The sequence below is a fragment of the Chlamydotis macqueenii genome, chromosome 19, assembly GCF_036417535.1.
Source record: "Chlamydotis macqueenii isolate bChlMac1 chromosome 19, bChlMac1.mat, whole genome shotgun sequence".
Taxonomy (NCBI): domain Eukaryota; kingdom Metazoa; phylum Chordata; class Aves; order Otidiformes; family Otididae; genus Chlamydotis; species Chlamydotis macqueenii.
The window spans coordinates 597,119-612,495 of record NC_141574.1 but is presented as its reverse complement, the minus strand read 5'-3'; the positions used below and the strand labels follow the sequence as shown (position 1 = coordinate 612,495).

Genomic DNA, 15,377 nt, shown 5'->3' with positions numbered 1-15,377 from the left:
TGTCTGCGATGCAGACAATGTCCGATGTGTTTGAGGTTAAAACATCTCCAGCAGGCGGGCACCCATCGCGGCAGAGCTTTAAAACGAGCTGGAGTTGTGCAGTGGCTGCAGAGCTCCCCATTGTTTCCCGGCCCTGCGAGGAAGTGGCTGGTACCTCCGGATGTGTGTGAGGGGCCAGACCGCGGGCGAGCGTCCCTGCAGCTCGGAGTGACGCGGGGCTGAGCCCCCCGGGGTGCTTCCCGAGCGCCCGGGGCCGCCCACCAAGACTCCCGCACCCTGCGTGCCGTCGCAGCGACCTTCTCGTGGGGCCTGGGAGCTCTGTGGCCATGTGGAGAGCGGTGTGCTGCTGGGAGGAGAGGTTTGGGGTTTGCTCTGAAACTGCAGAATTGAGACTGAAAGACTCGTGCCTGTGCCCCTCGCAGGAGCACAGAGTCTGCCATGCCCTTCTGTGTTCTCCGCTCTCGGGGGGCAACGCGAGGGCCGTGCTTCGTGTTCGCGCCATCCGCATCTGGCAGATTTCAGTGCGTAAAAGTCATTGTCCGGGTGGCAGCAGCTGATAATAGCTGTGTTTACTGGAAAGAGACAGGAGCGGTGGTGTCAGTGGGATCTCGCCTCTGCCTTGGCGAAGGATAGTGCTGTTCTTGGGAGAAAAATAGCCTTTTGCTTTCTGTCCGCCTGCCAAAGCCTCGGGTTTGTAGTTGACCTCTGAAGTTATAATTGACGTTTTTATAGATGAGATATAAATATAATTAAGAGTTGCTGCAATTCTTTGTTTATTGCCATCTCCCTCAAGTAAGGCAAGGTCATGTGCATTTAAAAATACATCCCCAGGCAGTTTTGAGTAAAGAGTATTTAAAATATATAGAAATAATTGCCTAATTTGGTCATTTTCAGCGCAGCTTTTCTTGGCAGCCGTCTAGCAAGAGCACCGTGTGTTTTGAGGACGGCTCGGAGGGAGCCTTTGCCTCGTCACAATAACATTGCTTTCAGAAGGATGGGACTGAAGGGAGAGTGCTGTTTGGCCAGGTTTGACCCACAGGATTTTGGAAAAGCATCCACGAACACGGTGGTGGTGGTTTTTTTAGGTCATAAAGTGCTTGAAGAGCTTTGGATGCGGAGTGTGCCCTAAGATACAAGTGGAGGTGGTGGTATTGTTGTTGCTTTCCTAGATGAGCGGGCTTTTATTCCCCTGTCGCGTTTATCGCTTCATAAATGGGGCTCCGGAGAGCACGGCTGTTTGGAGGGAAGTGCTCGCTCGTGCGGCCTCACCGCTCCCTAGCCGGTGAAATTCATCCCAGGGACCTGGGGTTTGCAGCACGGAGAGACTTTAACCCTTGATGTGTGGAGATGAAGGGTGTTTATCTTCTGACAGAGGGAGGAGGAACTGCAGACAGGGGTTTTGAGTCCTTTATAATCAAATATTTGCTTCAAAACTTCACACGAGGGCTGTGAGGATTCATTAGTTAATGTTATTTACCATTTACAGAGCTGTCGGTGGAAGCGGCGATGGCTGAGCGGTAATGCCATCACTCACACCTATCTATTTGGATTGCAGCGATGACATGTGCCGTGTTAATATTTCATATGTGTATGTTTTTAATATTACATCCTCACTTATAAATATTCATGTCGTAAAACACATTAACGGCCACACCGCTGAGGAGCGACATTCACATCTCTGCTTTGTGTTGTGTGTTTGCCTCCGTCCCGGCCGGAGCCAGGGCGGGATTTGGGAAGGCTGTGGCTGGTGCGACAGAGCGTGGGGAGGGGGCTCCTGGTGTCAGCCCTGCTCCTGGGGCTGGGTGGCCACGTCCCACCAGTTTCCTGCTTGGTACCAATTTCTCCCCGTTAGCCTCTGCGTCGGGCGGTGGGGACTGCGAGTTACCCATGCGGGCCTGGGTGACAGCCGCTGCTGGGGTGGTGGCTTTCATGCGGCGGCTTGCTGGTGGCCCCGAGCTCGACGGGCTTGGTGCTGCTCCCTGCTTCGGTGTTAATAAACGCAAAACCAAGAGGAAGACCTGCCAATTCCCAGATCCGTCTCCCTTGTCCTCTAATTTCCTGGCCAGTGCCTATTGCTGCTGCACCAGGGCACCTTATGCAAAGTGTGAAAATAAACGCGCTTAAGCCAGTACGAGCCCTCCATCCCAGTAGACTCCATTTCGGAATAGAAAATAAGGCTCCTGGCCACGCTTTTCAAGGCAATTATTGAACGTCTCGCGTGGTTACAGTCATTCTGCCCCAGCCTCACACCGAATAACGCCACCTGAGGCTTGGAGTGATTGCCCGGCTGTGCACTGTCTGTCATTCCTTATTGCTTAATTTTATACCGGTGATGAAAATTGCATCCAGAGGAGGAGAAAGAGCACACAGCTGCCGTGGCCGGGACGCACCGAAGGAAGAGCTGTCTGCAAATGCTTCCTCTGAAGAAGAGGAGAGGCTGGGCTTGCCAGCAGCGCTTGGGAGATGGCTTGACGTTTTTATTTTCTTGTTTAACAAACAAATGCAATAATAATAATAAGGAAAACAAAACCTGCCAACCTCCAGTAAAGGTTGCAAACATGGCCCAGCAATTAGTTTGGAAGTCTCCAGTTACAGACTTTAAGGTAAATAGCAGCTTAAAAGCGAGTTGTAAAGGACAGTAGGTGTGTAAAACTCATTTGTATCTTGTCTTCATAGCTAACACGTGTAAATAAATTATTAAATTCCCTCTCCGCAGAGAGCGAGCCCTACGCAGCTAGATGTGTTTGACCTTCCTGACTTATCCAGCCTCCTTTCGATCAGCGCTCATACAGGTAGAGACGAGGAGCGGCTGAGTGAAGGGCTCAGCCTGGGTGTTGGCTGGCGCGGAGGCGAGGTGACGGCAGGCATCCCCGATGGCCAGCGCGGGGCCACCGACAGCCCTGCGGGGTGGGTGTCAGGCGCTAGCAAACACAGGAGACAGTCCTGCTCCCATTCCCGCCATGGAAACGGCAGCAGGGTCGCAGCCAGAGCACAAAACCTGCAGGAAATTTAGCGTTTTCTGTGGCACCTCTAAACGGAAGGTATTAAATAGCTTTTCAAATGTCAGTCAGCCTTTCTGAAATTCCTGGGATGTAGTAAATGATGGCTCTGCAGATCACCACAGGCTGCTATCCCAATGCGTCGGGTGGGAAAGCGGAGACACCCCAAGGTGGGAGATGGCAGTGCTGGTCTCACAGGAGGTCTCTCCGTGGCATCTGGGGCTCGACGCAGGCTGGACTGCGAGCAGAAACCTGAGCGTTTCCTTCCTGGAGACCCGCAGGTAACAGTCACTGTCTTAAAAAGAAAAATCGTCCCGCTCACCTGGAACTGAACAGTATCGATAAGTGAACGCAGTTAGGCTGCAGTCGTATCGGAGAGCGCAAAGTGCGTCGGTCGAGCCTTTCTGTCTCTGAAAGGTTCTGCAGGAAACGTGAAGCAAGAGTTGTGTGAATATTTAAGAACCTTTAAAAACTAGTTCTAATAATTCTCTTCACACTTGTAGAAAGTTGGTATGCGTGAGCGCTGCTGGGATGAGAGCTCCTGTTAGAAACAGGCAACAGAATCTTCCCGGCTGAAGCTGCATTGAGAAGACGGTGAGGTCATTTTGATATAACTTTGGTTTGCGTCTTTATTGTCACTGCTGAGCAGCCAGTTTGAGTGACAGATAAATTAGCGAAAATCCTGATGATCTGTGAACAGAAAGAAACCCTAAATGCCGTGAATAAGTTCTTGCTTATGAATCTGCTCAGCTGATGAAACCAAAACCCTTTTGCTTCCCAGAGTGCAGGAGCGGAGTGATTAGCAGGTAGAGCTTCCAGTCTTGTGGGACTGTTTGAAAATGTTAATTGAGGAAAGGCCAGAAACAGGAGGAGAACAAAATGCAACATTTACATAGACAGCCACTCTTAATACAGCGAGCAGAATTAAAATCAGCCTGGTGACCTTGAGAAAACAGGCAGCAACTCGCAGTGTGCCCATGCCCAAAAATGTGATATGAAAATATTGCGACACCCGGCGCAGCTTTCGCTCCCTGGTGTGTTGTTTTCATTTCCCCGCGGATCGCTGAAAGCAGACTGGGGTGAATCTTCTCGAATATGCATTGGGGGGCAGTGCTTTTTATTTAAATATTTATTTATTTATTTATTTTTCTATCTGCTGGTTTTGACAATAAAGCTTTTTGAGCACTTTCACTGAAGGTGAGGAGGACGTTCCCAGCATCCTGGAGAGGCTGTGAGACGGGAGCCGGAGCCGTTCGGTGTCCCAGAAAAGGGGCTGCTTTGCCTTCCTGAGCCTGGGGCGTCCTCGGTAAATCTGCTCCGTCAGCTGCCGCTTCGCTCCCACCCGGGCCCTGGCTGCTGCTCAAGCCTTTAATTTCCCAAGGCCGTTGCCGTACGCAGAGCCTCCTGGTGATGTGTTTAAACAAACAGGTAACGCACCCCTGTCCCCAGAATCTCGGAATCCAGCAGTAGGTTACACAGATGGCATTGGTAGGGTAAGGAAAAGCTTTTACTCTGGAGCCTCCTGCTCGAGCGGGCTCTCCCGCGCCGTCCCTCTCTGCCGTCTTCGCCATTCCCACTTGCAGTCCTGGTTTTCTGGGTGTTTTCTTTGAAATGTTGGTAATTGAGGTGGGGAGCGCTGGTCCGAACTGTAGGGTGCAGCTGCGCAGGTGCCTGAATGCATGTTCCTGCCATGCTGATGGGATCGGGGTGCTGGAGCGTGCGGCTGGCCCGGGCCCTGCTCTGTGCCTGGACAGCAGAAATTGATCCCAGGATTGTTTTTGCGAAGCAAAAGCTTCGGGCGACTGCTGCTGAAGGAGGGCTTGGCAATGGGGTGTGTAAATGGAAACATTGCTACCCTGCAATTAACGGTTTACAGCTCTTGCGTGGATGCATTCCACCTAATCAGTCCTCTTGTATTAGCAAATTAGAAGCTGTTAAAATTACTGGCTCAGATGTGTAAAACGTGTGCTGCAGTACCACTGTGGCTGGTCTCAGGGCAGGGCCCGCAGAGCCTTCCTCACCTCCTGCTCCAGCTTTCGCCAGCCGCTCTGGTCCCCTGCTCCCCTCTGCACCCTCGCCTGCCGGCTGCTTTGTCTGGCAGGTAAAGGCAGGCGGCTGTCTCGCTCTCCACAGCGTTTGCAGCTTGATTCACTCTGCGTCCACAATTCTTTTCCACCTGATTTTGGTGGTCGCAGAGCCGGCATCATTGCGGCTCCAGCCCCGGGATCTCGGTGTCCTGCAGAAGGAGCCATCTCGCGGGGCTGGTTGGGCGTGCAGGAAGGGAAAGCCGTCGTTGTGGGAAGGGAAAGCCGTCGTTGCGGGCAGTTATTTGTCGATGGGAGGCTGTTCAGGATTTCACAGATGCAAATATTCTTGACAAGCAGGCCAAGAAAGCCCATTGCTTTCCTCCGGTTTCTGCTGATACCGCTTGCTGATACCGCTCTGGTTTTGTGCTGTGCTGGAGCAGGGCTCTGCCGGCGTTTGGTGCTCCCAGGGAGCCGGCTGACTTCTGTGAGCAGGAGAAGTACAGGGCCGTGAGTTCTCTGCAGCCGCCTGTCTGCCGGCTCTCCAGGCAGTGGGGACGCCGTGTCCCTGCCCTGAGTCACTGTGCCGGTCTGCAATGGTGACCCGAGACCCCCGGAGGGATCGGGTCCGGCCGCTCCCTGCGCAGAGCCCTGCGGCAGCCCGCAGCTCTTGTCTGAGGGCTCGGCTGTGCCCGTGTATCCCGCGTTTCAGGGGCTCTGTCGCCAGAGAGACGGAGGAAATTGGAAGCCCCGAACTGCACTTGGAGCCAGGTTCCTGCTCCAGAATTGAAGAAAAAGGAGCTGCAAGGGCAAACAGTTTGCTGCTGTAAATCACCATCTCTCTGTTGGCTTTGATGAGCCTGTGGCAAATACCTGCAAGCGGAGGACGGAGAGCCGTGGCTCAAACAGATGGTACAGAGTGGTGGCTTTGTTTGGGAGGAAAAGCACTGATCCTGCTCTGCCCTTTGCTTTACTGGCTCCTTCCCGCTCCTTGGCCGAAAAGGGCCGGGGTTGATTTCTGTAGCTGTCTTCACCCCTTCCGCCAGTGCTAGCGGCAAGGGAAGAACAAAACATCTCTGAAAAGAGTGATTCTGTCACCATTTCATCTTCCCCTTCTTTCCTCCCTTCACATGAGACCCTTTGAGCTCACCGGGGCGTGCAGAGTGACGCCGGGCGGGTTGTGTCTCACGGAGCTCGTGGGAGCCGTTTCACATCGGTGCCCTCTTACATGTGCTTGATAGCGGTTTTCCCAAAACATTAAGTTTTGACTGAAGATTTCTTTAATTAGGTTGATTAATATGTGCTGGCAAGGAGTGGGTTTGCTTATTCTGTATGTTTTTTGTATATGCAAGCTGAAATAAGAACATCTGGCACTTTTTTCGCTGGATCCGATAGAATAAGTAAGTTGAAAAACAGCTTCGTTCAGAAAACTGCAGGTTGGCGGATTTGGGTTGTGGGGTTTTTGCTTTTTAATTTATTGAGCGTTTTCTGGACCAGAAAGGGTACCTTCAGCTACTGTAATAATTCACAGATTGTTCTGCATTTTAAAAGACCTATCGACGCTAACAGCTTTCTCATTTCTCCGCTTTGGGAGAAGGCTGGGAGCAAACAGGTACGGTACTACTCGCCCTACGCAGCACTCCCTTGGGTGATTTCAGAGCTCGTTGGAGGCGTGTAGTGAGTGAAGCCCTGCATTGTCCCAGTGAACCCAGTAAGGTGCGGGGATCGGGGGCGCGGGGCGCTGAACTCGCTTGCCCACGGCTCCCGTTGGCGCTGAGCGTGGGTCCAGGTCTGACTCCACGGCTCGTGCTTCAGCCGTGGCACGGCCTCTCCCTGTTGTTGCTCTTGGTGGGATCGTCGCTGGCGCGGGGGTAAGTCATTGGAGAGTTGGGTGGTTGGCTCCCATCACAGCAAGGCTCTGGTGATGGAAACTGTCCTCCTCCTCCATGGCACGGGTCACACGTGAACACACGTGTTTGTCGCACTCAGAATTAGGGCAGGATCCGTAGGGAGCAGCCTGGCAAGAGAATACGCTTTAAGCATAGTAGTAGTAGCAGCAAATATTCCCCCATCAGCTCACGGGAAGTTGGGATGAGCTAAAATTCCCCAAAGATACTGGAGGCGGCTCTGGCTTTTGCCAGTTTCCCATTTCTCCACGCCGCTTTCCCTCCAGTTAGATCCCTGCTCTGGTGCCAGCCCGTCCCTGGAGCAGAGGGCTTGCTTCCCCGCTGCTGGCAAGCTCCCGCCTGCAGGCACGTGGAAGCAAAAACATTTGCTTTCCTCCAGCCTCTGGAAGTTCCCTGCAGTTGCAGGAAAACAAAAAAAAATGGGATGACAGAAGTGTGGGGTTTGTTTTCTGGCACGTCAGCAGCCTGCTCCCAGTCCCAGCGATGCCGCGCAGGTTTTGTCCTGCCCGTTTGGCGTTGTCCCTCGTGGGGCACGGGCCCGAAGTGCGGGATCGGTACCCGGCCCGGGGACACGGGGGGCTCGGGAGCAGCGTGAGGGTGGCGGGAGAAGGGAGGTGGGCCGCGAACCTGCCTGCCTGCGGGGGAAGGAGCAGCTGCGGAGGGGAGCTGGGAGCAGCTGTGCCCATGAAATTAGTCATTCTGGGGAGAAATGGATTTGATAAATAATAAAACAGTGGTATTAACAACAGATGCTTTCCAGGTCAGATGACTTTGATGAAAGCACCCAGCAGCCGTGGGTAATGGTATGAAAAATATGAATCTATATTTATAGAGCTATCTGTGTGAAAAGGCGTATAAATGAGCGTGTGTGTACAGATGTGTGTGTGTACATGCTCACGTATAAACCTACCTGGCATTTTATTTCTGTTTTAAAATGACAGTGAAAGTGTCATCGCTCCCGTTCTTTGCAGGCTTTGAGACTTGCCAAGAAAAGCTGAAATTTGATCAATGTCTCCCGAATCCAGCGCGCTCCCTCCCTGCCTCTCCTCGGCGCTGGCTCCATTTGTTTTTGTATTCGTACCTTCTCATTTTGATAACTGTTTTGATTTGTAAAATACCATGCCTTATACAGTGTTTCCTTTATGATGATTTAGCGTGCTGTTCTTATCTTTCACCTTAAATCTTTGATAAGAGCATTTTAAAAATGAAATTGCTACCTGACACGGTTACAGGCGGCTGGCTGCCTGCCAGCGGAGACGGGAGCTGCCGGGAGGAGAGCGGCTTCCGAAAGGAACGCCATCCCCGCCAGCGCGCAGGTGCGCTGGGGGAGGCTGAGGAAGGGGAGGAAGCACGGCGGGGCCGGCCTCTGCCTCCTGTGGCCCAGGTCATCTCCTGGCCCAGCCCAGCCGTGGCCTTTGAGCCCCCCAGCAGCGCAGCCCCCGCAGCTGGGACCCCCGCCACCCCGTGCGCTCGTCGTGCGTGGTGAGCACCGTGCGGGGGCTGGTACCGGCCCCATCCTGGTGATGCCAACAGTTGGTGCGTGCTGCCCTCCTTCCTCCCTGCTAAATTGGTCATTAGTGTGATTGACGGTGATCACGTCGTGGGGGGAGAGGCAGGAGGGGGTCACTCAGCGTGGGGTGGGGTTGTTTTCCCCTCAGAGCCGTAAGAGCGACCCCCGGGGTTGTGGTGACCCAGCGCTGCTTGTGAGCTCCCAGCAAGTCCAGTGATTGAAATGGTTTGGGTGACTGTGGGTTGCGCTCGCTGTATGCGATCTATTGGGGAGGGCATCGGCGGTGGGAGTATCAGTAAATAGAACTATCTGACATGGGAGGTCATTTTTATTTTAATATAGTACATTTAATGAACTCTTGTCTTTATAATTCATGGTACTTGCCGAGTGCATCCATTTCCCCTCCGTAATGACGTTAGTTACAGATCCGTCCTTCGTTAGGGGCTTTACTGCGGCTGGCGAGCTTAGCTTTCTCCACGATGCAGCGATACCTTCCCAAAGCGCAGCGGGCTACCAGGTAACGTCTTGCCGTTTACCTTCAGTACTGTTAGCAATAACCGTAGCCAAAAACTTCCCTGAGTAGTTAATGCGTTATTAATTATCGTTATTTACACTCTTGGAAGGCCGTTTGCGCGGCCCCGCGGTCTGCGTTCCCCGCCTCGCTGGGGCGGGTTCGTCGCGGGTGTACCCATCCCGCGGTGCGTGTTCGAGGGCGTTGGGGCCAGAGTCGAGCGCAGAGCCCCAGTCTGCTGTCGAGTGATTGAGCGGCGTTTGTGTCCAGCCTCACCCAATCCATCTCACCGCGCAGGGAAGGGAAAAAATAATCCTGCATCAAAATTACTGCTTTTGGAACTGTCGTGTCTCTTTTGAGGAGGAACTGGAGACAACTAGACAAGCTTCGATGAGAGCGAATAAAGAAACATTACTTTCTGAACACAATCTTCTGTTCCCAGTCACTTTCCAACAGACGTTCAATCAAAATGCTAATAGCGCCGGCAGCGAGGGAGCGGGGTTATTGTAACGCTAATTGATAGGCTGCGGGATGGGCTTGTGAGTGCTGTTGGAGATGCGTTTCTGAAATATGATTCTCTTTAATTACAATGATACTAATAAAAAATGAACAAATGATTTAACGATAGTTTTCTAGGTAATGGCTCGGAGTTTTTTCTTCGAGTTATTTTGTAGAGTTTTTTTAAAAACAGAAATGATGAAAATCACCTTAAAAATAAAGCCATACTGGAGGGTAGCGACTTTATCAGGCTTGCTTGGCTACTTTGCATCAAAATTAATACTGTCAAATCTGGAGCTCTTGAATAAGAAATCCAGTCGTTTATTTATACAATAGACTTTGCTGAAAGCCCGCAGTTGAAGCCGCGTTGCGTGTAGGAGTGCATTTAATATCTAATGCTTATAATAATTAGGATCAATTATGCCAGCAAGGATTTTAAAATTAGTTTTGAGAGAGGGGAGGAATGGGCTGAGGGACGTTCCCTGAGGTTTCAAAGTGCATCTGGGGTACCAGGTCTGATCGTTAGCGGAGATTAGTGATGGGAAGCTCCAAACGAAGACCTGCTTTCCCGGCGCAGCAGCAGCTGGTTTTCCGTCTCTTCTGAAGGATGCTGTGCCGATGCTCCCATGGGACCGCGGGGCTCCCCGGCCAGCGCCGTCCCCGGCGGAGCCTGTCCCGCTCTGCGTGGGGCTGCGTGTCGGCATCCCGCCTTCCTGGTCCCCTGGGAACGGGAGGCACGATGGGACAGGGCAGATCTGCTAATTTTTGATGAATTAATTGATAACAAAGCAAAGAATGTTTTTACTTTTTGAGGGGAGAGGGGTGTTTTGTGCTTGCTGATGTGTTTGGGGGCTCTGTCTGGGGCAGGGAAGGGTGATTGCTCCTGCTTTTCAATTTGTCAAGCGCTCTCTCAAAGATATGCCAGAGAAGAAAGGGTAATTAATAGGCTTGAAGTCATTTCCGATGTGTCAGTGTTTCTGCCTTGCTTCCAAGTGATAATGTTTGCTGGCTCGAGGCCCCTGGGGAGCCTTCCATCTTATTAACTTGTCTAGGAGAAACAGTGAGCGGGGACAGCTTGGGCCAGTGGGTGACATGGAATAAGGATTTGTGGTGTAGTGAGCTGTAAACACGGGGGCTGGGTGAGTAAAAAGTGGAAAGAATAAAAAACAAAGGAAGAAAAATATACAGAAAGGGCCGCTGGTCACAAGCACAGCACACGTATGGTGTGGGGGGGATGCACTTTATTCAGGGCAGCATGTACCCGACCTGTAAAGCTTGGACCCGCCGTTGTGCCGCAGCGGACAACTTCCACGCATGCCGAAATCCCGTCCTGGTTCTGGCTGGGTCCCTCTGACCCTGGCGCAGGTCACCCACGGTCCAGAACGTGTTCCCCACTGCCGCTGTCAGGGCTGTGTGCCAGGCGGGCCGGGGCGTTGCTGTATTTCCGTCAGAGGTAAATGCGGGGGTTTGGGGCTGTCTCGTGGTTTTGGTCCTGTCCTGTTGTCCCTGCTGCCGGCGGTCTGCTGCCTCCATGCCACGTCTGTAGCGCAGGCAGCCACCGCGCTGGCATCTCCCACGTCAGAGCAGCTGGCAGCACAGCCTTTCCAGAAGTCACGCGTGATTTTTTTTTTTTTTTTTTTTTTCTTTTTTTTAAGGATACTCAACCTGAGGCCCTGAAAAGGGACCTGTTTTTCAGCAGGGTCCTTCTCATCACTTCAGTCCGTTTGCCAAGGCGGCTGGCTGTTTTCATAGCTTTTCTTAATTGCATTTAAAGACTTAAGTGTTAATCTTAGGATGTGTATGTGTGATGACACCTTCGTTCTCAGAAGAACTGCAAGGATTTGAGTGATCCTGCATCCCGTACAGAGTGTGAGAGGCTGGGACGCGTGCTGAGGCTTGCGCAATGCCACGATCGAGATGAGCAGCAGTGACAGGAGTGAAATCCCCGCTCCGCCCCGGGTGAGTGTGCGGGGCTGTGCCTCATGGATGGCTCGCGGAGGGGAGAAAAGATCCTCTTACTCCACGTGCCTCAAATCCTCCTCTTTGGAGCTGAAGCTCAAGCTCTGCACACTGGATTGCCACCCTCCTTGCTGTGTGTCTATGCGTTCCTTATCCCGTTGTTCAGCACAGGACCAGCCTCCTGCTTCCTCTGCGCTCTGCAGCGTGCGGACGTTGTGCGTCGCCGGCCTGGGAAGGGAACGGGCGACTGAGGCTGGGTGTGCAGGGGGTTGTGCCTCAGGCTGTCCCTTGACAGCTTTGGTCAGCAGAAGAAATGTTAGAAGAGTAGCTGACAAAATATTTTTTTGGTTTTGCCCTAACTCTCTGTTGTTATGTAGCTTCAAGGCCTTGCTTTGGAAGGGGCTGCGCAGGAGAGGAGAGATTCCTTGTCGCTGCGTGCGTTTGATCGCCACACCTGTAATCACAGGGCTGCGTCAGCACCGGATTTGGTATGATTGCTTCACCCCACCCAGTCCTGGTGAGGTTTTGTTAATTAGAATTAGAATGCTTAAAGAGAACTTATTTTTAAACTATTTTCCCCGATTATCCTGTTACGACATAAGAAACAGGCTGGATGGGATCACAGGACATGAAGGCTGTGCGCAGGGCCCGACTCCCTCGGGGCGGTGCTGGGCGTCCCACGGCCTGGCCGGGCTCATCCTGGCGTCCGAGCGGCGTCCGACCCCGCGCAGGGCAGGAGGCAGAGCGCTCGGCAGGGCCGAGCCCCACAGCTCATCCAGCACCGTGGGCTCTGTCAGGGCCAGAAATAAAACGGGTCTAGGTGGGCTGTGGTTTTGGGATGCGCCGAGTTGCCCGCTTGCCCTTGACTTCAGCGAGAGCTGCGAGACGCCCCGGGAGCAAGGGAGACAGGGATGAGTGCGTCTATCCATAAGTTCATTGGGATAAAACAAGGAGGAGGTGTCTGGGAGAGAGGTTCCGTGCGGCTGAGCTGGTCGCCTTGCGCAGTGCTGAGCATCACTGCTGTCGGAGCGCTGCCCTTCCTGGCAGATGTGGGCTTACGTAAGGGCGATGCTGTATCTGCATGTCTGACCTTCTCTGCTTTTCGTTTTTGTTTTTAAATTCCCCTTCGCAGCAGAAGTGCGCGAGCAGTTTCATTAGCTGGTAGAGAAAAACACAGTGGAAACTGCGCTGGTCTCCACCGCATACAAGCTGTTCCTGGGAGATTGTTCCCTTTTTTATTTTTTAAAGTAGCAAACCTCGGCGTTTTGGGTCACTGGGAAGGAACAGGATGTCTTTCACATATTGACAGATTTTTTCTTCTCTTTTCTTTTCTGATCTCACTGCTGTTTGTCAAGCTCACTTTTCATTTTCCAGAGAAATGATTATGACTAAACATCTCTGACAGCCTCTTTGCAAAGTGTGAGAAGGCTACAATGGGAAAAAAAAATAAAGGAGCTACCTCAAAGCTCTTCAGTGATTAAGCTACTTAACTGCAACTTCTCCTGTCCTGCGGCGCGTATTTCTGCACAATGGAGTTCCCCTTGCAAGCTCTTGTTAGGGAGGCACTAGTACAATCTAATTAAAACTTGGTTTAATATTCTTTGAAAATTAAAACAGAATCCTTCCTGTTAGAGGGAATGACTGTGCATGCGTTAGTGCTCTGTGTTGTGTTGTTGTTAGCTTATTCAAATATTAACACTGCCTGCATGCTCAAAATGACAGTTTGCGTCCATTAACAGAGCTTAATTCTCCAATTAAACGATGGATGATATATAGGAATAGGTGAAGGCTGGTTGCTGGACTTTTCCTTTTTTTTTTTTTCTTTTTTTTTTTTTTTTTCCGTGCTAATGTTACTTCCTGGAGGTAAATAAGAGGAGGGGATGCCATGCAGTATTATCACTGTGAAATTAGAATAAAGTCTCATTATGTGAGGGTGGAATTTAGCGGCTGAAGGCTTACTCTTCGTCTGAAGCTTCATCGTGAATTCTTCCAGCTTAATTACCTGCTGATTAGCTGAGAGACAGGCAGTGCCAGTGTCGGCCTTGAGCAGAGCCCCAGACCGTCGCGCCGGGCGGGGGACGCCGGCGGGGCGCGGGTGTTGCGGGAAGCGAGCAAGAGGTCGGGGTTTCCCCAGGCCCCTCGGTTTTCTCCCTTGGCTGCTGTCTCCGGAGCAGCCGCTGGCCCCGGCCCTGCACAGCGCTGGCAGGGCACGCGTGCCCGCTTTCGGGAGGCCTGCAGCGCGCACAGCCCTTCTGCCCGCTGCGAGTGGGTGGCAGTAGCATTTGCACACCATGGCTGCCTTTTGATTCTCTTTACATTTTTGGTTTCATTTACATTTTTTTCTTTTTTTTTTTTTTTTCCTGAGAGTTTTGAGTTCTTTCCAGTTCAAGGCCCTGGACAGCCAGGGTAGATGAAGAAATGTGGAAATGAAGAAAGTACTGACCTCCACATAACAGGTAACAGCCACTTCCCTACGTTTTCTGGTCAGATTTAACTCTTTTTGGGGGAAAGTTTTTTGGGGAGGCACAAAACACAGTATTTCAAGCTGTAATTCGTTTTTATAAAACCCAAACCTTTTATTCTTGCACTGAAGATGGAAAAATTACCAAAATGCCAGAAAACCTCCAAATACCTGAATGTTTTCCCCTCTTCCTCTAGCTTTCTTTCTGAACTTGATTTGAAACATGCTGAAAGTATCTCAGTTCCTGATCTGTTGAAAGTTTCCATTATTGACTAGCAGAAAGGCTGCCTTTGTGCGTGTCTCACTTGTGGGCAAAAGATAATTTTAAAAAGCACCGTGTTTATCTGGAGAGAGCAGCGAGGTGAGGCAGGAGCCCCCAGGCCAGCCGTGCCGATGGATGGGGAGAAAAGGCGGGAGGATCTGCCGTGAAAAGTGGTACGAAAACCCCTTGGAGCAGGCGCGGTGCTCAGCCGAGTTCTCAGCCGATGTTGAAGACGCTTTCACAACTCGGGCAGGGCAGCAAAGGTTGGTGTGCCCCTTCCCTGCTCCCTCCTCCTCCTCAGGGAGCTGGGCACTGATGAAGCCCTACCAGGCTGGAGGGACCCGTAAGCCGCGCTCTGTAGCGATGGCGACTGAAGAAACGAGTTGCGCTGAGTATTTGGAAGGAGAGCTCTTATTATTGAGAGTTTAAAGGGAAGGCGCTTAAAAACATGGAGACGTTGGCAGGGTAATTCGACTCGCTGCTCTCGGGGTGAATGCCTGGCTCCACGGAGCGTTGCCAGCGCGTCCGGCCTCTCGCTGGGAAAATACAGAACCACTTGGCGAAGGGCACGTCAGCCCCGGAGTGGGATGCTGCCAACGCCGGTGGGTTTTCTGCCATGAAGCTCCTGGTTTGTGCTCTCCCTTCGTCAGCCCCTTGCGCTAGCGGGCTGCCTGCTGCCCTCAGCCCGTCTCCTGGGGTGGCTGTAGACTCTGCTGCTTTGAGGGGGAAATCTCAGTTCTTCTCGGCCAACGATCCGGTGCAGATCAAAGCCTGAAACTTGCGCCCGAGCCCAGGGGCAGAGAGCATTGTTGTGTGCTGGGTCTGGGGTTTAGCTTGCTGCGAGTTTGCTTCTGAGCTGGTGGTTTCCACGTTTTTTTGTGACTCACTTGTACACGAGCTGCAAGTTTCCGGTGGCTGAGTTTGGACGTTTTAAAGACAAAAATGCAGCCAAGTTAATGAGTGATGGCTTGTGCCCTCCTGCCCTCCTCTCTGCTGAGCTGCGGAGGAGAGGGTGGCTCGGCCGAAGGAATCGGGGTGCTTTCGTTAGCTTTCCTGCCCATTCAGTCTCCGGCCCCTTTCCTCCAGCTTCTGGCGAGGCTGCCGGTTCCTTCCCCGCGTGTGATGTCTGACACCTAGTTAAAACCCAGCTTCGTGGCCTGTGTACGATGGCGATGGTGAAACGTTCCCCTCTCAGGTGAGGGCATGCCGTGGCAGGGGCCGCTGGGTGCTGGTGCCGCTGGCGCTG

General features: G+C 52.3%; 1 protein-coding gene across 26 annotated transcripts in view; it reads left to right on the top strand.

Moving 5' to 3' along the window:
* The window catches only part of MSI2 (musashi RNA binding protein 2), a 244,574-nt gene that overhangs the window by 153,343 nt on the left and 75,854 nt on the right, over window positions 1-15,377 (top strand). The gene's annotated exons all lie outside the window — the stretch shown is intronic.